We start from the raw sequence: 24077 nt of genomic DNA, 5'->3' as shown, positions 1-24077 counted from the left end.
TGTATAGGCTTGTATGGCCTTTTGCTGCTCCTCCATCCTCTGAAGCATATAGAGGGTTGAGTTCCACCGCGTCACAACCTCTTGCTTCAGGTGATGGCGGGGCAGGTTCAAGAGTGTTTGCTGGCGCTCCAGTCTTCGGCACGCAGTCGCTGAATGGCGAAAGTGGCCAGAAATTTTTCGGGCCACCCAAAGCGTCTCCTGCATGCCCCTGTCGCTTTTCAGAAAATTCTGCACCACCAAGTTTATTGTGTGAGCAAAACATGGGACGTGCTGGAATTTGCCCAGATGTAATGCCCGCACAATATTGGTGGCGTTGTCAGATATCACAAATCCCCAGGAGAGTCTAAGTGGGGTAAGCCACTGGGCGATGATTTCCCTCAGTTTCTCTAAGAGGTTGTCGGCGGTGTGCCTCTTACTGAAACCGGTGATACACAGCGTAACCTGCCTTGTAACGAGCTGGCGTTTCTGAGATGCTGCTACTGGTGACGCTGCTGCTGTTGCTGCGTAAGGTGATACATCTACCCAGTGGGCTGTCACAGTCATATAGTCCTTAGTCTGCCCTGTTCCACTTGTCCACATGTCCGTGGTTAAGTGGACATTGTGTACAACGGCATTTTTCAGGACACTGAAGACACTTTTTCTGACGTTTCTGTACAGTCTCGGTATCGCCTGCCTAGTGAAGTGGAATCTAGACGGGATTTGGAACCGGGGACACACTACCTCCATCAATTGTCTAAATCCCACTGCACTAATGGCGGATACCGGACGCACGTCTAACACCAACATAGCAGTCAAGGCCTCAGTTATACGTTTTGCTTCAGGATGACTGCTGTCGTACTTCATCCTCCTCGCTAAGGACTGTTGGAGGGTCAATTGTTTAGTAAAAGTAGTGGTGTTCCTACTTCCTCTCTGGGATGATGAACGACTCCCAGCAGCAGCAACAGCAGCAGCGGCAGCAGTAGGCGTAGCAATGCAGGATCCTCCAGAGGAATCCCGGATAGGAGAGTCAGTCATGCCAGTGACATGGCCTGCAGGACTACTTCCGATCCTGACTAAGGAGGAAATTGACGAGGAGGGAGTTGACGGTGTGGTTTGCAGGCGCTTGGATACAACAGGACAACGGGATTTAGGTGTCCCTGGACTGCTTACGGTCTTAGCCAAAGTTTCTGAACTTGACAGTAACTTTTTATGAACGCGCTGCAGGTGCCGTATAAGGGAGGATGTTCCTAGGTGGTTGACGTCCCTACCCCTACTTATTTCACCTTTACATATGGTACATATGGCAAGACAGTTGTTGTCCGGATTTGGATAGAAATATTGCCAGACCAAAGAGGTGGAATGTTTGGTCTTCTGCCCAGGCATGACCGTGATGGGCTTTTTCATCCCACGGACAACAACTGTCTCCCCCGGAGCCTGATTAAAACAAACCACATCACCATCAGAATCCTCCTCGCCAACTTCCTCCTCAGCGCCAGCTACACCAGTATCCTCATCCTGTTGTACTTCAACAGTGACATCTTCAATTTGCATATCAGCAAGTGGACTGTGGGTGCTCCTTTCAGCACTTGCAGGGGGCGTGCAAATGGTGGAAAGAGCCACCTCTTCCCGTCCAGTGCTGGGAAGGTCAGGCATCGCAACCACCACCACACTTGGACTCTCCTTGGGGATTTGTGATATCTTCTTAGAAAGCACAGTTCTTCGCTGTGCTTTTGCCAGCTTAACTCTTTTGATTTTTTTAGTGGGAGGAGGGCTTCCATCGTCATGTGAAGCTGAACCACTAGTCATGAACATACTAGGGATCGACCTTAGCCGTTCCTTGCCACTCCGTGTCGTAAATGGCATATTGGCAAGTTTACGTTTCTCTTCAGCTGATTTAAATGTCTTTTTCAAGGTCATTTTCCTGAACTTTGCCATTTGGGATTGTATGTGCCCTCTACTATGACATTGGGCATCGGCCTTGGCAGACGACGTTGATGGCATGTTATCGTCTATGTCATGACTAGTGGCAGCAGCTTCAGCACTAGGAGGAAGTGGTTCTTGATCTTTCTCTATTTTATTTTTATCGGAGAAAGTTTGGTCCTCCATTTATGTTATATCGATTTGATATATACGTGCGGCTAAACCCAGAAAATAATTTTTTTTTTGGTTTGGACTGGAGTGTACTTTGGGGGTTACAGCACCCTTTAACGGTCAAGCCAGCCGGCCCTTTACTTATGACACAGGCGCACTCTTGGCACTACTTTGTTGATGCACGTGCGGCTACTGCGCACACAATTCACAAACACAGAAAATAATTTTTTTTTTGGTTTGGACTGGAGTGTACTTTCGGGGGTTACAGCACCCTTAACGGTCAAGCCAGCCGGCCCTTTACTTATGACACAGGCGCACGCTTGGCACTACTTTGTTGATGCACGTGCGGCTACTGCGCACACAATTCACAAACACAGAAAATAATTTTTTTTTTGGTTTGGACTGGAGTGTACTTTCGGGGGTTACAGCACCCTTAACGGTCAAGCCAGCCGGCCCTTTACTTATGACACAGGCGCACGCTTGGCACTACTTTGTTGATGCACGTGCGGCTACTGCGCACACAATTCACAAACACAGAAAATAATTTTTTTTTTGGTTTGGACTGGAGTGTACTTTCGGGGGTTACAGCACCCTTAATGGTCAAGTCAGCCGGCCCTTTACTTATGACACAGGCGCACGCTTGGCACTACTTTGTTGATGCACGTGCGGCTACTGCGCACACAATTCACAAACACAGAAAATAATTTTTTTTTTGGTTTGGACTGGAGTGTACTTTCGGGGGTTACAGCACCCTTAACGGTCAAGCCAGCCGGCCCTTTACTTATGACACAGGCGCACGCTTGGCACTACTTTGTTGATGCACGTGCGGCTACTGCGCACACAATTCACAAACACAGAAAATAATTTTTTTTTTGGTTTGGACTGGAGTGTACTTTCGGGGGTTACAGCACCCTTAACGGTCAAGCCAGCCGGCCCTTTACTTATGACACAGGCGCACGCTTGGCACTACTTTGTTGATGCACGTGCGGCTACTGCGCACACAATTCACAAACACAGAAAATAATTTTTTTTTTGGTTTGGACTGGAGTGTACTTTCGGGGGTTACAGCACCCTTAACGGTCAAGCCAGCCGACCCTTTACTTATGACACAGGCGCACGCTTGGCACTACTTTGTTGATGCACGTGCGGCTACTGCGCACACAATTCACAAACACAGAAAATAATTTTTTTTTTGGTTTGGACTGGAGTGTACTTTCGGGGGTTACAGCACCCTTAACGGTCAAGCCAGCCGGCCCTTTACTTATGACACAGGCGCACGCTTGGCACTACTTTGTTGATGCACGTGCGGCTACTGCGCACACAATTCACAAACACAGAAAATAATTTTTTTTTTGGTTTGGACTGGAGTGTACTTTCGGGGGTTACAGCACCCTTAACGGTCAAGCCAGCTGGCCCTTTACTTATGACACAGGCGCACGCTTGGCACTACTTTGTTGATGCACGTGCGGCTACTGCGCACACAATTCACAAACACAGAAAATAATTTTTTTTTTGGTTTGGACTGGAGTGTACTTTCGGGGGTTACAGCACCCTTAACGGTCAAGCCAGCCGGCCCTTTACTTATGACACAGGCGCACGCTTGGCACTACTTTGTTGATGCACGTGCGGCTACTGCGCACACAATTCACAAACACAGAAAATAATTTTTTTTTTGGTTTGGACTGGAGTGTACTTTCGGGGGTTACAGCACCCTTAACGGTCAAGCCAGCCGGCCCTTTACTTATGACACAGGCGCACGCTTGGCACTACTTTGTTGATGCACGTGCGGCTACTGCGCACACAATTCACAAACACAGAAAATAATTTTTTTTTTGGTTTGGACTGGAGTGTACTTTCGGGGGTTACAGCACCCTTAACGGTCAAGCCAGCCGGCCCTTTACTTATGACACAGGCGCACGCTTGGCACTACTTTGTTGATGCACGTGCGGCTACTGCGCACACAATTCACAAACACAGAAAATATATTATTTTTTTAGCACTTGGGGGGAGCACCCCTGATGGACAGAGCACCCCCTGGACAACACTGCAGCACTCCTTTAGGACTGGGACACTGCACAGGACTTTGGAGTGGACACAGCCCCTATGGAGAACTGACTGCACAACACAGTCCAGCCAGCCCCTATGGACTTTGAAGTAGTGGACACAGCCCCTATTAACAACAGCAGCACAGCACAACACAGCCAGCCCCTATGGACTTTGAAGTAGTGGACAACAGCAGCACTACACTACACTACACTACACAGCCCTAACTCCCACCCTCCCTCTTCACTGTCCACAGCCGAGTGAGAAAATGGCGCCGACGTGGGTACCTTATATAGGATCCAAAACCCGCGAGACTCGGAAGGCGGGATGATGACGTTTTGCCTCGATTTCAGATCCGAGTCAGGCGGGAAAAGTCGAGCCTGATTCGGATCGGACTCGGATCGGGGGGGCTCGGGGGGGTTCGGATTTCAGAAATCCGAACCCGCTCACCCCTAGTGTGTGTATATATATATATATATATGTGTGTATGTGTGTATATATATATATATATATATATAATCAAAAGCACATATGCGGTGCTCCGGAGACTCTCATAACAGTGTGTAAACAGTCGTGTCTTTATTCAACGTATCGGGGTCCTGTGACCCCTTCCTCAGGAACACACATAACAAATACATAAAAACAGTGACTTTAAATACCTTGCTCATTGTGCCCATCGTGCTGTCACCCCCTGCATTCCACCGGCGCTCAGACCGCACACTTCCGGTCGCGGCATCCGAGAACCAGAAGTGACGTTATCCTGGCTGGTTGCCAAGGGAACTCTATAAACAAGCAAAACAAACCAATACACTTCATTAAAATAACTGAAAAACAGACATGTGGTGATAAGAATTAATGCCTGTACTAATCCCAAGCATAAAATGCAAATATAAAGTGCTTACAAGTATCAAAATATAAAAACTTATACATAATTAATTATCGCCATCTTGTGGTAAATAAAAGGAACTACGTGTAATACCTGAGAACAAAGGGAATCAAAGTGGATTTATCAGTTAGATACCTTGGTACCCTGAGGTCTGACTGAATCCCTAGGTCTTTATAATTTTTTGTGACAGGTCCCTTTTAAGATATTTAGCAAATTTGATATAGATAATTCTTTTAGTTGGATGTGTTCATTATACCTTTTAGCAATTAATATAATCATGGTTTGTTGTAGTTGGGTGAGAATAGGGTCCTGATATACTTCCCAGAGATGAGAGTAAAAGATGGGAATAAATTGTTTGCAAATCTATATTACATTGCATTTATGTTGATTGCAGTATATCATATCAATTTTTTAAGTATATAACAATTTTTTAGATTGTATGTAATATGTTATGCCATAAGCTAAATACTATGCACTCGAGGAAGCACTGAGACTGTCCATATTTTGGATTTTTATAGATTTATTCTATAATCATAATGTTTGTCATTTTGCACAAAGATTTTATATATAAAAAAGTTTCAACACAGTAGATCTTTTACCATAGAATTGTGCAGCACATTTATTTGTTCCTGAGGTTTGTTCTCAGGTCTTACACGTAGTTCCTTTTCTTCACCACAAGATGGCGATAATTAATTATGTATAAGTTTTTATATTTTGATGCTTGTAAGCACTTTATATTTGCATATTATGCTTGGGATTAGTACAGGCATTAATTCTTATCACCACATGTCTGTTTTTCAGTTATTTTAATGAAGTGTATTTATGGAAGCTTGTTTTGTTTGTTTATAGTTGTCCCCCTGGCAACCAGGTGCTGGATGACGTAACTTCCGGTTCTTGGATGCCGCGACCAGAAGTGTGCGGTCTGAGCGCCGGTGGAATGCAGGGGGTGACAGAACGATGGGCACAATGAGCAAGGTATTTAAAGTCACTGTTTTTATGTATTTGTTATTATGTGTGTTCCAGAGGAAGGGGTCACAGAACCCCGAAATGTTGAATAAAGACACCACTGTTTACACCCTTTATGAGAGTCTCCAGAGTGCCGCTTATGTGCTCTTGATTATATCGAGTGGAGTGGACTCCATGTGGAAGGCACCCGGAGCAAGGTATTGACCCGCTGTGGTCTGCAGAGTGCCGGGCTTTCATTGTTTATATATATATATATATATACACATTTATATACATAAAATTAGGGGTGTGCACCGGCCACTTTTCATGTTTTGGTTTTGGATCTGGATCTTTCTTCGTGTTTTGGATCTGGATTGGTTTTGCCAAAACAACCCTTCCATGATTTGGGTTCTGAGTTTTGTGTTTTGGATCTGTATTTTTTTTTAAAAAAAGCATAAAAACAGCTAAAATCACAGAATTTGTGGGTTTTTCAGTTCCTATGCTATTATCAACCTCAATAACATTAATTTCCACTAATTTCCAGTCTATTCTGAACACCTCACACCTCACAATATTGTTTTTAGTCCAAAAGGTTGCACCGGGATAGCTGTATGACTATGCTAAGTGACACGAGTGGGCGGCACAAACACGTGGCCCATCTAAGAGTGACACTGCAGTGGCAGATAGGATGACATTTTGAAAAACTAGGCTCCAAACAGTACATAATGCAAAGAAAAAAAAGAGGTGCAAGATGGAATTGTCCTTGGGCCCTCCCTCCCACCCACCCTTATGTTGTATAACCAGGACATGCACACTTTAACAAACCAATCATTTCAGTACCAGGGTCTGCCACACGACTGTGGCTGAAATGATTGGTTCGTTTGGGCCCCCACAAAACAAGTTGGCAATTAATCTGTCCGATTCTTCACCCTCTTCAGTGTTGTGTACATCCTCATCCTCACAGAGTATTAATTCATCCCTGCTGGATTCCACCACCACAGGTCCCTCTGTACATTCTGGAGGCTGGTCTTCCTGGAAGAGTTTATAATTCATTTTTATGAACATCATCTTCTCCACATTTTGTGGAAGCAACCTCCTACACCTTTCGCTGACAAGGTTCCCGGCTGCACTAAACACTCTTTCGGAGTACACACTGGAGGGGGGCAACTCAGGTAAAATAGAGCCAGTTTGTACAGGGGCCTTCAAATTGCCTCTTTTTCCTGCCAGTACAGGTACGGACTGTCTGACATCCCTACTTGTATGCTGTTACCAATGTAATCCTCCACCATTCTGTCAGTGGTGACAGTATCATATGCAGTGACAGTAGATATGTCAGAAAATGTTGGCACGTCCTTCAGTCCGGACCAGATGTCCAAACCGGCCCTTGACTTATGACACAGGCACACGCTTGACGCTGCTGCTGTGTTGATGCACGTGCGGCTACATCGCACACAAGTCACAAACACAGAAAAAAAATTGTTTTTTAATTTTTGGAGCACTTTGGGGGTTACACCACCCTTTAATAGACTTATGGGACACAGGTGCACGCTTGGTGCTGCTCCTTTGTTGATGCACGTGCAGCTACAGTGCACACAATTCACAAAGACAAAAAAAAAAGAATTTTTAATTTTTTGTGGAGCGCACTTTGAGGGTTACACCACTCTTTAACAGACAGATGCACGCTTGTCGCTGCTGCTTTGAGGATACAGGTGCGGCTATAGTCCACACAATTCACAAAGAAAAAAAAAGAATTTTTATTTTTTGTGGAGCGCACTTTGGGGGTTACACCACCCTTCAACAGACAGAAGCACGCTTGTCGCTGCTCCTCTGAGGATGCAGGTGTGGCTACTATGCATACATTTCACACACAAACACAGAAAAAAAGATTATTTTATTTTTGTTGGAGCGCACTTGGCGCTGCTGCTTTGAGGATGCACGTACAGGGCATACTGCACACAATTCACAAACACAGAAGAAAATGTTTTTTTTGTTGGAGTGCACTTTGGGGGCTTACACCAACCCTTTAAGAGATGAGCCAGCCGGCCCTTTACTTATGGGACACAGGTGCACGCTTGGCGCTGCTCTTTGTTGATGTATGTGCAGCCACAGTGCACACAATTCACAAACACAGAAAATAAATTTTTTTTATTTTGTTTGGAGTGCACTTTGGGGGTTACAGCACCATTTAACGGACAAGCCGGCCGGCCCTTTACTTATGGGACACAGGCACATGCTTGGCACTGCTCCTTTGTTGATGCATGTGCAGCCACAGTGCACACAATTCACAAACACAGAAAATACATTTTTTTTATTTTGTTTGGAGTGCACTTTGGGGGTTACAGCACCCTATAATGGTCAAGCCAGCTGGCCCTTTACTTATGACACAGGCGCACGCTTGGCGCTACTTTGTTGATGCACGTGTGGCCACAGTGCACACAATTCACAAACACAAAAAAAAAATATTTGTCTTGATAAAAGAGCCAGAGAGCTCTGAAACGTTGACTATTAAGACACCGTTTTGTCTGCAGTTTTTTCAATAGTCGTGGAGTGCCATCTCCTTCCATATAGTATATATATATATATATATATATACACACAGATACATATATATACATACACTCCTTATATAGATACTGTACATATATATATATATATATACACACACACATATATATATATATATATATATATATACATACATACAGTGGCGTAACTAGGGTAGGGCAAAAAAAAAAAATGGAGTCCCCCCCCCTATGTGCATGCACGGTGAAAGATGGGCATGGTCACTTAAAAATGGGGCGTGTCGACATGACAAAAAACCCTTTCTCCTCACACTCTGAACATTCCTTTCCATATACCCCTTAACCCCAGTAGTGGTCCCTCTTATGCAGGTCCCTAGTAGTGCCTCTTATACAGTACCCCCAGTAATGGTTCGCCTTATGCAGCCCCCCATTAGTTTACCTTATAAAGTGCCCCCATTAGTGGTCCCCCTTATGCAGTGCCCCTTATATAGTGCCCCCAGTAGTACTCCCCCCATGCAGTGCCCCCAGTAGTGGTACCCCCTAGGCAGTGCCCTTTATATAGTGCCCCTAGTAGTAGTCCCCCCTATGCAGTACCCCCAGTAGTGGTACCCCTTATGCAGTGCCCTTTATATAGTGCCCCCAGTAGTAGTCCCCCCTATGCAGTGCCCGCAGTAGTAGTCCCCCTTATGCAGGCCCCCAGTAGTGATACCCCTATCCAGTGCCCCTTATATAGTGCCCCCTGTAGTGGTCCTCCCTATTTAGTGCCCCCAGTAGTGGTCCCCCCAGTGCAGTGCCCCTTGTACCCCTAGTAGTAAGCCCCTTATATAGTGCCCCCAGTAGCATTCCCCCCCAGTAGTAGTCCCCAGTAGAGGTCCCCCCTCCCGATGCAGTGCCCCCAGTAGTAGCAGTGCCCCCCGCACCTCAGTCCTCCCAGGCTGGCGTGCGCTGCATTATGGGAGAGACATCATGACGTCTCTCCCATTACCCACTGCAGGAGCCGAAAGGCGAAGTTCGTGAGCGAGCTCCAGCCCGGCTCTTGCAGTGGGCGCAGCAGCCAATGAGAGTCTGTCTGACTTTCATTGGCTGCTGATTAACACACAAATTGTCTCCGCCCGGCGGCGGTGTGTGTGCAGAAGCAGCCATTGAGAGTCTATCTGACTCTCATTGGCTGCTGGTTAACACACACATCGCCGCCGGTGATGTGTGTGTAAAAATGCACCAGCCTGGGCCCGCCTCCCACCCTCAGCTTGGTGCTATTGGGTAAGCACTCACGGGGAGGGAAGGGGCTCGGCTGTGCAGCACAGGAAGGCGCTGGGCACAGGGAAGCCTAGCGCCAATCCTGTGTAAATGTGTAGTGCTGACTGCACTAACTGCAGTCGGCACTACACTGGCTAACTAGGAGGGGCCGGTACTGTGGCCCGCGGCGCCCCCCACGCCGTGGCCCCGGCGGCTCTGCCCTAGTTATGCCACTGCATACATACACATATATGTATACATATATACACACACACACACACATATATATATATATATATATATATATATATATATATATACAGTATATACATGTATGTGTGTGTATGTATATATATATATATATATATATATATATGTGTGTGTGTGTATATATATATATGTGTATATATACTGATATACTGTGTATGTATGTGTATATATATATTGTGATAGGATCACTGGTAAAGTGGTCTGTGGCAGGTACATTTGTCCCAGATTCCTGTCTTTTGTGTTTTAAACCCCCAGGAGGAAGTCTGCAGTGTAGCAGGCTTGAGTTTCGGCTTTTTGAAAAGCCGGTTTGGGACCTGGGGGTTGTGGGTGAGAGGAGAGGGAGGGCTCCACCCACGGCCACTCCAGGTTTTGGTTCTCGCAGCTTGGTAACAGGCTTGTTAGTTTTCCACCTAAGAGTGGCCAATATAAGCCTAGTGTGTTTAGGGCTGAGGGTCTCACCTGGGAGAGCAGGCAGGGAGTTTGCTCAGAGACACTTGAAAAACCTATTTGTGAGTACTGTGCTGTGCTTTGTTGCTGGCGAGGGCATTAGGCCCTGCCAGTTTCTGGTAGTGAGGGAACTACCTGTGAAGTTAGTGCCCTGACAGGGCTAGGATTTATATTTATGTTTTCTTTATATTTCTGTCATTGTACAATAAAGACTGGCGCCGACCAGCTTGTACTTGCATCCAGACTGGTGTGCTGCTTCCCTGCTGCTGTGTGTGTGTGTAAGGAAGGAGTCGTCTACCCAGGAGAGGGACCCCCTAACCTAACTGTGTCACAATATGGTGGAGAATGCGGGCACCCACACACACTGAAGTTGCAGCAAGAGGAAAACTTTCCATTTAAAAATTAAAGGGACAGACACCCAATTTGTGAGTGTGGAAATAACGCTGTGTCCTTGGAGTCCCATAAAGGAGGCGTCAGCCAATGCTCAGAGAGGCAAGGTTCAGCTTCCAACCTACACCCCAGGACAAAATGGAGGACATTATTAAGGCCTTGCTCCAAGCTACAGCAGCTCAGCAGGAATCTACCAGAGCTCAGCAGGAGACGAACAAACTTCAGCAGGAATCTACCTGGGCTCAGCAGGAATCCACCAGGGTGCAACTGTTGGCCTTGGAGACAGCCCAGAGGCAACAACAGGTCGCCATCGAGGAAACCCGCCAGGCCTTAGCGGAAAACAGCCAGGCCTTAGCGGAAAACAGCCAGGCCATAAAAGAGGTGGTACAGCACCTGGTCGCCCGGCCCAGAGATGTTAATACGGGTCCTCCCACCACCACTCACTCCGTACGAGCCAGTCACTTCCTCCAAAAGATGACTTCGGGCGATGATGTGGAGGCCTATCTCACCGCATTTGAAAGAACGGCCGAAAGGGAGAGTTGGCCCAAAGAGCAGTGGGCAAGTCTGGTGGCACCTTTTTTGTCTGGGGAGCCACAAAAGGCCTATTTCGACTTATGCCTGGCTGATGCCAAGGACTATAAAAAACTAAAACAGGAGATCCTAACTCGCTTGGGAGTCACCACCTTTGTTCGTGCCCAACGGGTCCACCGCTGGGAGTTCCATAAGGACAAGCCTCCACGTTCACAGATGCATGACCTCGTCCATCTGTCCTCAAAATGGCTACAGCTCGAGACACTGATGGGACCACAGATCGTGGAAAGGGTCGTGATGGACCGGTACCTGCGATCATTACCTGTGACTCTGCGCAAGTGGGTGAGCCATGCAGACCCTAAGTCCGCGGACCAGTTGGTCAAGCTGGTGGAGAGGTATGTGGCGGCTGAGGAGCTGATGAGTATGCCCCACCAAGCCCCGATGGCGCACCGGCGAACTCCCAGAGACACTGGTAAGACTGTTCCAGGGGAGAAGGGTGCTGGGCGGTGGAATATACCTAAGACTGAGGGTGTAGAACCTGGAGACAGGCCTGCCAGGCCGGGAAGGTTCTTGCCTCGTAAACGACTAGACATTAATATGACTCAGTGTTTCCGATGTGGTGGCTTTGGCCATATTGCCGCTAATTGTGCACTTACAACTGAACCTATGCAATGTGATACTGCTCATGTCTACCGCAGGGGGTCTTTCTCTGCACAGATAGTCTGTACGGCTGACCGGCAGGCTGAGACTGATAAACACATGTGTGTACTCACTGTAGATGGCAACCGAGTAGAGGCACTGTTAGACTCTGGTAGCTTGGTGACACTTATAAAAGCTGAGCTGGTGAACCCCTTGAGGCATACAGGGAAAACTGTTGGTGTGACCTGCATACATGGGGATACTCGATATTATGTTACGGCCGAGGTGAACATCGAGACACCATGTGGCTCTGCTATAGTTTCTGTGGGTTTGGTGCATGGTCTGGTGTACGATGCAATATTGGGGAGAGACTTTGCTCACTTCTGGAAGTTGTGGGAAAGCCGTTTTGTTCCAGAGGTGAACAACCCCGATCCATTTGAGAAGGTTGTCAATGTAGTGGAGGAGGGAGTTTCTTCTGAGTCAGAGTTATTCCCTTTTTCTACTATGGTTGGCGAACTAGAGAATGCGGAACGTGACGGTGGCCCGCCAACTGATGTACCTCCCATTGAGGTGGGAAGTGTTGTTGGGCCAGGTGATCGTCTGCCTGATTTAGAGTTCAGAAGTGAGGTCTTTGCCGTGGAGCAGTTGAATGACCCTACTTTGGTAAAAGCCAGGGAGAATGTAAAAGTAGTTGATGGTAAACCCGTAGACCCTGATAGTCCTTTGTCCTATCCCCACATGGCAATGTGTCAGGATTTGTTATATCAGGTGACTAAGAAGGGGGAAGATGTTGTGGAACAACTAATAGTTCCCAAAGCCTACAGAAGAACAGTGTTGGATCTGGCCCATGGTCATATAACGGCAGGCCATCTAGGGCTAGAGAAAACCACTAAGCGAATAATGCAGAGGTTTTTCTGGCCCGGGCTTCATAAAGAGGTATCTGACTTTTGCGCATCCTGCCCTGAGTGTCAGTATCATGCTCCCAGGCCACATTTTAAGGGTCCACTATCATAGAGGTGCCATTTGAAAGAATAGCGATGGATTTGGTTGGACCCTTAATGAAGTCTGCCAGGGGACACCAGTATATTCTGGTCATAATGGATTACGCTACCAGGTACCCGGAAGCGATCCCGTTGCAAAATACGTCAACCAAGACCATTGCCAGAGAGCTAGTTCATGTCTTTAGCAGGCTGGGTATACCTAAGGAGATACTAGCTGACCAGGGTACACCATTTATGTCCAAAGTCATGAAAGAGTTATGCCGCCTGTTCAAAATCGAACAGTTAAGAACTTCGGTTTATCACCCCCAAACCGATGGGCTGGTCGAGAGGTTTAACAAGATGTTAAAACACATGCTTAGGAAAGTGGTCGACAAGGATGGTAGGGATTGGGACTACTTATTGCCGTATTTATTGTTGGCCATAAGAGAAGTTCCCCAGTCCTCCACCGGGTTTTCACCCTTCGACTTGTTGTATGGGAGAAACCCAAGGGGGTTACTAGACATTGCCAAAGAGACATGGGAGGGGCAGTCTAGTCCTTACAAAATGGTGATTGAGTATGTTTCTCAAATGCAGGAGAGAATTGCTGCGGTAGTGACGATAGTGAAAGAGCACCTGGAACAGGCTCAACAGGCACAGCAGAGGGTATACAACTGCAATGCTCGGTTACGCAGCTTTGCTCCTGGGGACAGAGTGTTAGTATTGGTTCCCACTGTGGAAAATAAACTTTTGGCTAAATGGCAACGGCCCTTTCAAATCTTAGAAAGAGTGGGGCAGGTCAATTACAAAGTTTACCAGCCGGGGAAAAGAAAGCCGGAACAGATATACCATATAAATCTGTTAAAGCCCTGGAAAGATAGAACGGTACTGTCAGCCGTCCGAGACCCTCCAGTAAGTCCAGGGCCCTTAGTTCCCGAAGTGACAGTGGCAAAAACCCTGTTGGCAATTCAACAACAAGAGGTCAAGGAGTTTCTGATTAGAAATAGGATGCTGTTCTCTGACGTACCTGGGAAAACCTCGGTCATTAAACATGACATCATCACTGACCCAGGGGGTAAAGTTAATCTAAAGCCCTATAGGTTACCAGAAGCACAAAGAGAATCGGTGTCGAAAGAAATTAAAAATATGCTAGAGTTAGGGGTTATTGAAGAATCACATAGTGAATGGTCAAGTCCCATTGTGTTGATTCCAAAGCCCGACGGGAGTGTGCGTTTCTGCAATGACTTCCGAAAGTTGAACAGTGTTTCAAAATTCGATGCCTACCCGATGTCAAGAGTGGATGAACTGATTGAGAGACTAGGGACGGCAAGGTATTTAACCACTCTTGACCTAACCAAAGGGTATTGGCAAGTACCGTTAACTGAGAGCGCCAAACAAAAGACAGCTTTTTCAGCGCCAGAGGGCTTGTTTCAGTACAAGATGTTGCCCTTCGGGCTAAATGGGGCACCTGCTACCTTCCAAAGAATGATGGATGGGATTCTAAGGCCCCATAGACGGTATGCGGCTGCTTATCTGGATGACGTGGTCGTTTATAGTCCTGATTGGCAGTCTCACTTACCCAGGGTACAAGCAGTGTTGGACTCCATCTATAAGGCAGGTTTGACAGCCAACCCAAAAAAGTGTTGTCTAGGCATGGAGGAAGTAAAATATCTGGGATACACCATTGGCAGAGGCCTGATAAAGCCTCAGCTCAATAAAGTTGATGCCATACAAAACTGGCCACGGCCTCTGAATAATAAGCAGGTGAGAGCCTTCTTGGGAATTACGGGGTACTACAGGAGGTTTATACCCAACTTTGCCACCATGACAGTCCCACTGACTGACCTGACCAAAGGCAAACAAAAAGTCATGGTAGAATGGAGTCCTGAGGCAGAGAAAGTTTTCAGGAGTTGAAAGTAGCGTTGTGTTCCCAAGCAGTCCTGATGACTCCTAATTTTGAAAGGGAATTCATAGTACAAACCGATGCATCAGAAGTAGGTATAGGAGCGGTCCTGTCCCAGAACAAGGAGGGTGAGGAACACCCTATTTTCTATCTTAGCAGAAAGTTGAATGTACATGAGAGAAACTATGCCACAGTGGAGAAGGAGGCGTTGGCCATAAAGTGGGCATTAGAGGCTCTCAGGTACTACTTGGTCGGAAGAAAGTTCAAATTGATCACTGACCATGCCCCTCTGAAGTGGATGTCTGAAAATAAGGACAGTAATGCGAGAATTACAAGATGGTTCTTGGCGTTACAAACTTTTAAATTTTCAGTGGAACACAGGCCAGGAAGCCAGCTGGCCAATGCTGACGCGTTGTCATGCATTCTTTGTTTGGGGGCTTCAGTTGTTCCGCCCCACAGGTCGAAACAAAGGGGGGGGATATGTGATAGGATCACTGGTAAAGTGGTCTGTGGCAGGTACATTTGTCCCAGATTCCTGTCTTTTGTGTTTTAAACCCCCAGGAGGAAGTCTGCAGTGTAGCAGGCTTGAGTTTCGGCTTTTGAAAAGCCGGTTTGGGACCTGGGGGTTGTGGGTGAGAGGGAAGGGAGGGCTCCACCCACGGCCACTCCAGGTTTTGATTCTCGCAGCCTGGTAACAGGCTTGTTAGTTTTCCACCTAAGAGTGGCCAATATAAGCCTAGTGTGTTTAGGGCTGAGGGTCTCACCTGGGAGAGCAGGCAGGGAGTTTTGCTCAGAGACACTTGAAAAACCTATTTGTGAGTACTGTGCTGTGCTTTGTTGCTGGCGAGGGCATTAGGCCCTGCCAGTTTCTGGTAGTGAGGGAACTACCTGTGAAGTTAGTGCCCCGACAGGGCTAGGATTTATATTTATGTTTTCATTATATTTCTGTCATTGTACAATAAAGACTGGCGCTGACCAGCTTGTACTTGCATCCAGACTGGTGTGCTGCTTCCCTGCTGCTGTGTGTGTGTGTAAGGAAGGAGTCCTCTACCCAGGAGAGGGACCCCCTAACCTAACTGTGTCACAATATATACACACACACACACACACACACACACATATATTAGGGGTGTGCACCGGCCACTTTTTGTGTTTTGGTTTTGGATCTGGATCTTTCTTCGTGTTTTGGATCTGGATTGGTTTTGCGAAAACCACCCTTCGGTGTTTTGGGTTCTGGGTTTTGTATTTTGGATCTGTATTTTTTTTAAAAAAAGCATAAAAACAGCTAAAATCACAGAATGTGTTGATTTTTCTGCTCCTATGCTATTATTAACCTCAAAAACCTTAATTTCCACTAATTTGCAGTCTATTCTGAACACCTCATACCTCACAATTGTGTTTTTATGTCCAAAAGGTTGCACCGAGGTAGCTGGATGACTATGCTAAGCGACACGAGTGAGCGGCACAAACACGTGGCCCATCTAGGAGTGACACTGCAGTGGCAGACAGGATGGCAGTTTGAAAAACTAGGCCCCAAACAGTACATAATGCAAAGAAAAAAAAGAGGTACAAGATGGAATTGTCCTTGGGCCCTCCCTCCCACCCACCCTTATGTTGTATAAACAGGACATGCACACTTTAACAAAGCAATCATTTCAGCGCCAGGGTCTGCCACACAACTGTGGCTGAAATGATTGGTTCGTTTGGGCCCCCACAAAACAAGCTGGCAATTAATCTGTCCCTGCACAAACTGGCTCTACGGAGGCAAGATGTCATGCTCATCCTCCTCATCCACCGATTCCTCACCCTCTTTAGTGTTGTGTACATCCTCATCCTCACAGAGTATTAACTTGTCCCCGCTGGAATCCACCACCACAGGTCCCTCTGTATGTTCTGGAGGCTGGTCTCCCTGGAAGAGTTGATAATTCATTTTTATGAACATCATCTTCTCCTCATTTTGTGGAAGCAACCTCCTACGGCTTTCGCTGACAAGGTTCCCGGCTGCACTAAACACTCTTTCGGAGTACACACTGGAGGGGGGGCAACTCTGGTAAAACAGAGCCAGTTTGTACAGGGGCCTCCAAATTGCCTCTTTTTCCTACCAGTACAGGTATGGACTGTCTGACATGCCTACTTGGATGCTGTCACTGATGTAATCCTCCACCATTCTGTCAATGGTGACAGTATCATATGTAGTGACAGTAGACATGTCAGAAATTGTTGCCAGGTCCTTCAGTCCGGACCAGATGTCCAAACTTGGTCCTACCTGCCCTGCATCACCACCAGCAGGTTGTTTAGGATACCTAAGTTTTTTCCTGGCAGCCCCAGTTGCGGGAGAAAATGAAGAAGGAGCTGTTGACGTGGCACATTCCACTTCAGCTGACAGTGTTTTCACCAGAAGGTCTTTGCACCTCTGCAGGCTTGTGTCGGCCAGAAAGAGAGACACCACATAGGCTTTAAACCTAGGAACGAGCACGGTGGCCAAAATTTAGTGGTCTGATTTCAACAGATTGACCACCCTGGAATCCTGGCAAAGCGAATGAAGGGCTTCATCCACAAGTCCCACATGCCGAGCGGAATCGCTCCGTCTTAGCTCCTCCTTCACTTTCTCCAGCTGCTTCTGCAAAAGCCTGATGAGGGGAATGACCAGACTCAAGCTGGCAGTGTCTGAACTGACCTCACGTGTGGCAAGTTCGAAGGGCTGGAGAACCTTGCACAACACGGAAATCATTCTCCACTGCGCTTGAGTCAGGTGCATACCCCCTCCTTTGCCTATGTCATAGGTGGATGTATAGGCTTGAATGGCCTTTTGCTGCTCCTCCATCCTCTGAAGCATATAGAGGGTTGAGTTCCACCGCATCACAACCTCTTGCTTCAGGTGATGGCAGGGCAGGTTCAAGAGTGTTTGCTGGCGCTCCAGTCTTCAGCACGCAGTTGCTGAATGGCGAAAGTGGCCAAAAAATTTTCGGGCCACCCAAAGCGTCTCCTGCACTCCCCTGTCGCTTTTCAGAAAATTATGCACCACCAAGTTTATTGTGTGAGCAAAACATGGGACGTGCTGGAATTTGCCCAGATGTAATGCCCGCACAATATTGGTGGCATTGTCAGATATCACAAATCCCCAGGAGAGTCTAAGTGGGGCAAGTCACTGGGCGATGATTTCCCTCAGTTTCTCTAAGAGGTTGTCGGCGGTGTGCCTCTTACTGAAACCGGTGATACACAGCGTAGCCTGTCTTGGAATGAGCTGGCGTTTCTGAGATGCTGCTACTGGTGATGCTGCTGCTGTTGCTGCGTAAGGTGATACATCTACCCAGTGGGCTGTCACAGTCATATAGTCCTTAGTCTGCCCTGTTAAACATGTCCACATGTCCGTGGTTAAGTGGACATTGGGTATTTTTCAGGACACTGAGGACACTTTTTCTGACGTTTCTGTACAGTCTCGGTATCGCCTGCCTAGTGAAGTGGAATCTAGACGGGATTTGGAACCGGGGACACACTACCTCCATCAATTGTCTAAATCCCACTGCACTAATAGCGGATACCGGACGCACGTCTAACACCAACATAGCAGTCAAGGCCTCAGTTATACGTTTTGCTTCAGGATGACTGCTGTCGTACTTCATCCTCCTCGCTAAGGACTGTTGGAGTGTCAATTGTTTAGTAAAAGTAGTGGTGTTCCTACTTCCTCTCTGGGATGATGAACGACTCCCAGCAGCAGCAACAGCAGCAGCGGCAGCAGGAGGCGTAGCAATGCAGGATCCTCCGGAGGAATCCGGATAAGAGAGTCAGTCATGCCAGTGACATGGCCTGCAGGACTACTTCCGATCCTGACTAAGGAGGAAATTGACGATGAGGGAGTTGATGGTGTGGTTTGTAGGCGCTTGGATACAACAGGACAACAGGATTTAGGTGTCCCTGGACTGCTTACGGTCTTAGCCAAAGTTTATGAACTTGACAGTAACTTTTTATGAACGCGCTGCAGGTGCTGTATAAGGGAGGATGTTCCTAGATGGTTAAAGTCCCTACCCCTACTTATTTCACCTTTACATATGGTACATATGGCAAGACAGTTGTTGTCCGGATTTGGATAGAAATATTGCCAGACCAAAGAGGTGGAATGTTTGGTCTTCTGCCCAGGCATGATGGGCTTTTTCATCCCACGGACAACAACTGTCTCACCCGGAGCCTGATTTAAACAAACCACATCACCATCAGAATCCTCCTCTCCAACTTCCTCCTCAGCACCAGCTACACCAGTATCCTCATCCTGTTGTACTTCAACAGTGACATCTTCAATTTGCATATCAGCAAGTGGACTGCGGGTGCTCCTTTCAGCACTTGCAGGGGGCGTGCAAATAGTGGAAAGAGCCACCTCTTCCGGTCCAGTGCTGGGAAGGTCAGGCATAGCAACCGCCACCACACTTGGACTCTCCTTGGGGATTTTTGATATCTCCTTAGAACGCACAGTTCTTCGCTGTGCTTTTGCAAGCTTAACTCGTTTGATTTTTTTAGTGGGAGGAGGGCTTCCATCGTCATTTGAAGCTGAACCACTAGTCATGAAAGGGAAAGACCTTGCCACTCCGTGTCGTAAATGGCATATTGGCAAGTTTACGTTTCTCTTCAGATGATTTAAATGTTTTTTTAAAGTCATTTTCCTGAACTTTGTCATTTGGGATTGTATGTGCCCTCTACTATGACATTGGGCATCGGCCTTGGCAGACGACGTTGATGGCATGTTATCGTCTATGTCATGACTAGTGGCAGCAGCTTCAGCACTAGGAGGAAGTGGTTCTTGATCTTTCCCTATTTTATTTTTATCGGAGAAAGTTTGGTCCTCCATTTAAGTTATATTGATATATCCGTGCGGCTAAGGGGCACACAAACACAGAAAATATTTTTATATTTTGTTTGGAGTGCCCTTTGGGGGTTACAGGACCCTTTAACGGTCAAGCCAGCCGGCCCTTTACTTATGACACAGGGACATGCTTGGCACTACTTTGTGATGCACGTGCGGCTACTGCGCACACAATTCACAAACACAGAAAATATATATATTTTTTGTTTGGAGTGTACTTTGGGGGTTACAGCACCCTTTAACGGGCAAGCCAGCTGGCCCTTTACTAATGGGACACAGGCGCACGCTTGGTGCTGCTCCTTTGTTGATGCACGTGCAGCCACAGTGCACACAATTCACAAACACAGAAAAAATATATATATTTTTGCACTTGGGGGGAGCACCCCTGATGGACAGAGCACCCCCCGGACAACACTACAGCACCCCTTTAGGGCTGGGACACTGCACAGGACTTTGGAGTGGACACAGCCCCTTTGGACAACTGACTGCACAACACAGTCCAGCCAGCCCCTATGGACTTTGAAGGAGTGGACACAGCCCCTATGGACAATAGCAGCACAGCGCAGCACAGCACCGCACAGCACAAAACTACACTGCACTACACTACACTACACTACACAGCCCAGCCAGCCCTAACTCCCACCCTCCCTCTTCACTGTCCACAGCCAAGTGAGAAAATGGCGCCAACGCGGGTACCTTATATTGGATCCAAAACCCGCGAGACCCGGAAGGCGGGATGATGACGTTTTGCCTCGATTCCAGATCCGAGTCAGGCGGGCAAAGTCGAGCCTGACTCGGATCGGCCTCGGATCGGGGGGGGCTCGGGGGGGTTCGGATTTCAGAAATCCGAACCCGCTCACCCCTAATATATATACATATATATACACATATACACATATATACATACATATATATAAACATATATACACACACAACTAAGCACTGCAAGGGGGTTCCAACTGCCCGCAGGTTGGTGCTGCGGTGATCATCGGGTGGAGGTGCTCCTGTTATGGGGGAGCACCCATTGGAGGGGCTGGTGTGATCACGGGAGGGGGGGCACCCGTGGGGACAGCTGTTATGATCGCAGGAGGGGAGGGGGTGTCTGTTGTGATCACGAGGCGGGGCACCCGTGAGGGGGGCCTGTTGTGATCGTGGGAGGGGGCACCCACAGAGGGGGGCTGTTGTGATTGCGGGGGGTTGTTGGTGCTCTTGTGATCGCCTAGTACCTGTGATGGGCAGCAATAGCTCTGCATCCAACCAAACATATGCTGCTTTTCAGATACTAGAGCCCACCTCGGTGGCCATTTTCTGAGGGATTTTTGTATTTGATTTAATCACAAATGGTTCACTTGTTAGGGAGATATGTTCAGCCAATGGCTGGGCATCTCAGCAGCCAGACCGGCCCATCTTGGAATCTGCCCTTCTAGCATTTGCTTGAACTGCCAGATGGCCAGTCCTGCCCTGGGCACTACCCTACCGTGAGCACTGTATAAGTGGCACTACTGGGGATACTGCATAAGGGGCACTGAATGAGGGGCACTGCATAAGGGGCACTACTGTGGGCACTGTATATGGGGCTCTACTGGGGCACTGCATTAGGGGCACTTCTGGGGGCACTGACTGCATAAGAGGCACTACTGGGATCACTGTGTAAGGAGCACTAGTGGTGGCAATGCATATGGGGCAGTGCTACTGGGGACATTGCATAAGGGGCATTACTAGAGGGCATTGCATAAGGGGCACTACTACAGTGGGCATTGCATAAGGGGCACTACTACTAGGGGAATTGCATAAAGGACACTACTTCTGGCAGGGCCATCTCTTCCATTGGGCTTGTTGGGCGGTTGCAGCCTGGGCCAGTCGGTAAATTTGTGACATTTTTATAAGCCAGCCGCCGGTGCACTGTATTCTGGTCTAACCTTCCCCCCCCCCCCTGATGAAGAGTTCTCACCTCAGTCCCAGTTCCGCTTCATCTGCCAGCTTCAGACAGAGGACCTCATTCAGAGTCGGCCGCACGGTCGTAGGGGAAAGGGGCCGGATATGCAAATGAAGCGATCACAAATTGCGGTCCTAAGATGAGATCGTTAGCTGAACGACCGAGGGTAAGAAGCGGTCGTAAGACTAAATCACACCCCCTTCTCGATCACAGCACTGGGATATAAGGATTAATCGCGACCATCGGGATCCATCGGAGCTGTTCGTAGAGCTTAAGGTTGACCATACCCTCTCTTAAGCACTACGATCAAGTCAGTGTACAAACCTCCCATGTCACATGTGCCATGACAATACTTTGTTAATTATGCACTCCCATTAAACGCCGTTCACATAATTAAGCACGCCTGCGTTCGGATCTCCACTCCCCCGTTTTCAAGCACCTTTCCCTGTTACCTCCCACAAATGGTTCATTCTGTCACTCAAACTAATGACCTGGCTGTGTTCAAGGAGAGAGAAATTTCTTATCGTAACAGCTAGTTTGCGTATGCGCATTGCGAACTTTACACATGCGCAGTTCAGCGAACATCGGCTGCGTACGACTGTGCGGCCGCAACGACCGACTCTGAATGAGGTCCAGAGTCTCTCTGCATGTGTGGGAGGTCTGATGGGCATGCAGGAGGGTTTAATTTTATTGACCATTTAAATTTTTTTCCAGTGAATGGATGGGTAGGGGCCCCAGTGCATTGCTTTGCCCAGGGCCCACTCTGCTGTTAAGACAACCCTGACTACTGGGGACATTAAGGTGTTTATGGAAAGGAAAGGAATTTTTCAATGACCATGCCTCTTGTGGCATGTGGCCATGCCCACTGTTTTGGCTTGCGTGCCTTCCACGCGTGCGTGCAGTTGGAACGCCATATTTTATTTTGCCCTGCATGCCAAATACCCTAATTATGCTACTGGTCACTTGTGCTGCATATCCTGGCCACAACATTATGGAGGCCCTGTGATACAGCCAGTGCAGACCAAAAGGCCTTCCCAGTCAAGCTGTCATGTGCCCCCAGTGGTTAAAATTTGTTGGTGGCTGAGCCTTGACCGGTGCCTCTGGCAAGTTCCATCCTGACCAAATGTCAGTGACAGCCCTGTCCTCTACACCACAGACATATTAACACACTGTGAGCTTTGCACACCAGTCTAATTTATAATGTATAACTTTCTTACCAAAGTGCTCTTTAGCTGGCACACTGAAATATCTTTTGAAGGTGATATGTCTACTATAGAGCCATATAATATAGTGCTGCCCAAAGGAGTACTCCATCAAAGCCTCCTCTAACTCATTAGGTTTTCTCTTGATTTAACCCACTGAATCTAATAAAAATATACCGTATTTTATATGTATTTTCTTTTTCGAACAGGTTATTTCTGACTGCCCAGGGACAACTATAGAACGAACCATGACCTCAACGTAGTCCTCAAATTAGGTGTGCATCTTAATCCTGGCACTAATTACTCTGTGACAGTGCGAGTACGTTTGGAGGAAAGCAAGCCACACCTCTGCTACAAAGGGCCCTGGAGTGAATGGAGCAATGTGCAAACACTGCATACCAAAGCAGGTACTTGATGAAGCCTTATATGTTATCCAATAACTATAAATAAACAAGAAAGTGGGGCGGCATATAATCTATTACTATTACTGTGCATAATACTGAAAAACAGCATTGTGAGATTTTGGTGTGGATTAACAGCTCCCTTTTGCCATATAAACAGAGCACCATAAATATAGGATAATGGATAGTGCCTTCTCTAAAACTACAAATACTAATTAACTTCCCCATCAGGGAGATGTAGGAAATCTTCGAGAGATAAAAAGTGAAGAGAGATAGTATAAACCAATCAGCTTAACTTAACTTTCATTTTTTAGCTAAATTGAACAAAACTTCCAGCGAATCTTTCCGTATGCTTACCGAGGCTTACCAGGCAGAGTGTATGTCATGTGCACATGTGTTTGAGTGGCAAAAAAGATTTAGTGATGGCTGTGAGGCTGTCAAAGATGATGAACGTCCCGGAAGGCCTTGCACATCACAAACAAATGAAAATGAGGAAAACAATTAGAAAATTTTTCGAATTGACCATCAACTCAGCATCCGAATGATAGAAGAAATGGTAAAGAAATGGACAAAGAAACTGTTAGGCAAGTTTTGCATCAAGAAATTAACATGACAAAAGTTTGTGTTAAGATGGTTCCAAGGCTTCTCACTGCCAAGCAGAAAGATAATTTAGTTATTACCTGTGACGAAACATGGTTCTTCCAGTACGATCCTGAGACAAAACGTCAGTTCATGCACTGGAAAACACCATCATTACCAAGAATGAAGAAAGCACGTCAAAGCAAATTCAAAGCCATGTTAAGTGTTTTCTTTGATATCGAGGG

At 47.2% G+C, this 24077-nt stretch overlaps 1 pseudogene across 1 annotated transcript in view; it reads left to right on the top strand.

Moving 5' to 3' along the window:
• The window catches only part of LOC148483108 (cytokine receptor common subunit beta-like), a 181939-nt pseudogene that overhangs the window by 138289 nt on the left and 19573 nt on the right, over positions 1–24077 (top strand). Inside the window, exon 8 of the transcript XR_015871788.1 lies at positions 23062–23259. The product of XR_015871788.1 is annotated as a cytokine receptor common subunit beta-like (transcript). The remainder of the gene's footprint in view (positions 1–23061; positions 23260–24077) is intronic.

Source organism: Taudactylus pleione, unplaced genomic scaffold, assembly GCF_031769625.1.
Source record: "Taudactylus pleione unplaced genomic scaffold, aTauple2 ptg000551l, whole genome shotgun sequence".
Lineage (NCBI taxonomy): Eukaryota > Metazoa > Chordata > Amphibia > Anura > Myobatrachidae > Taudactylus > Taudactylus pleione.
The sequence above is the reverse complement of the archived record's forward strand: the minus strand, read 5'-3'. Positions and strand labels throughout refer to the sequence as shown.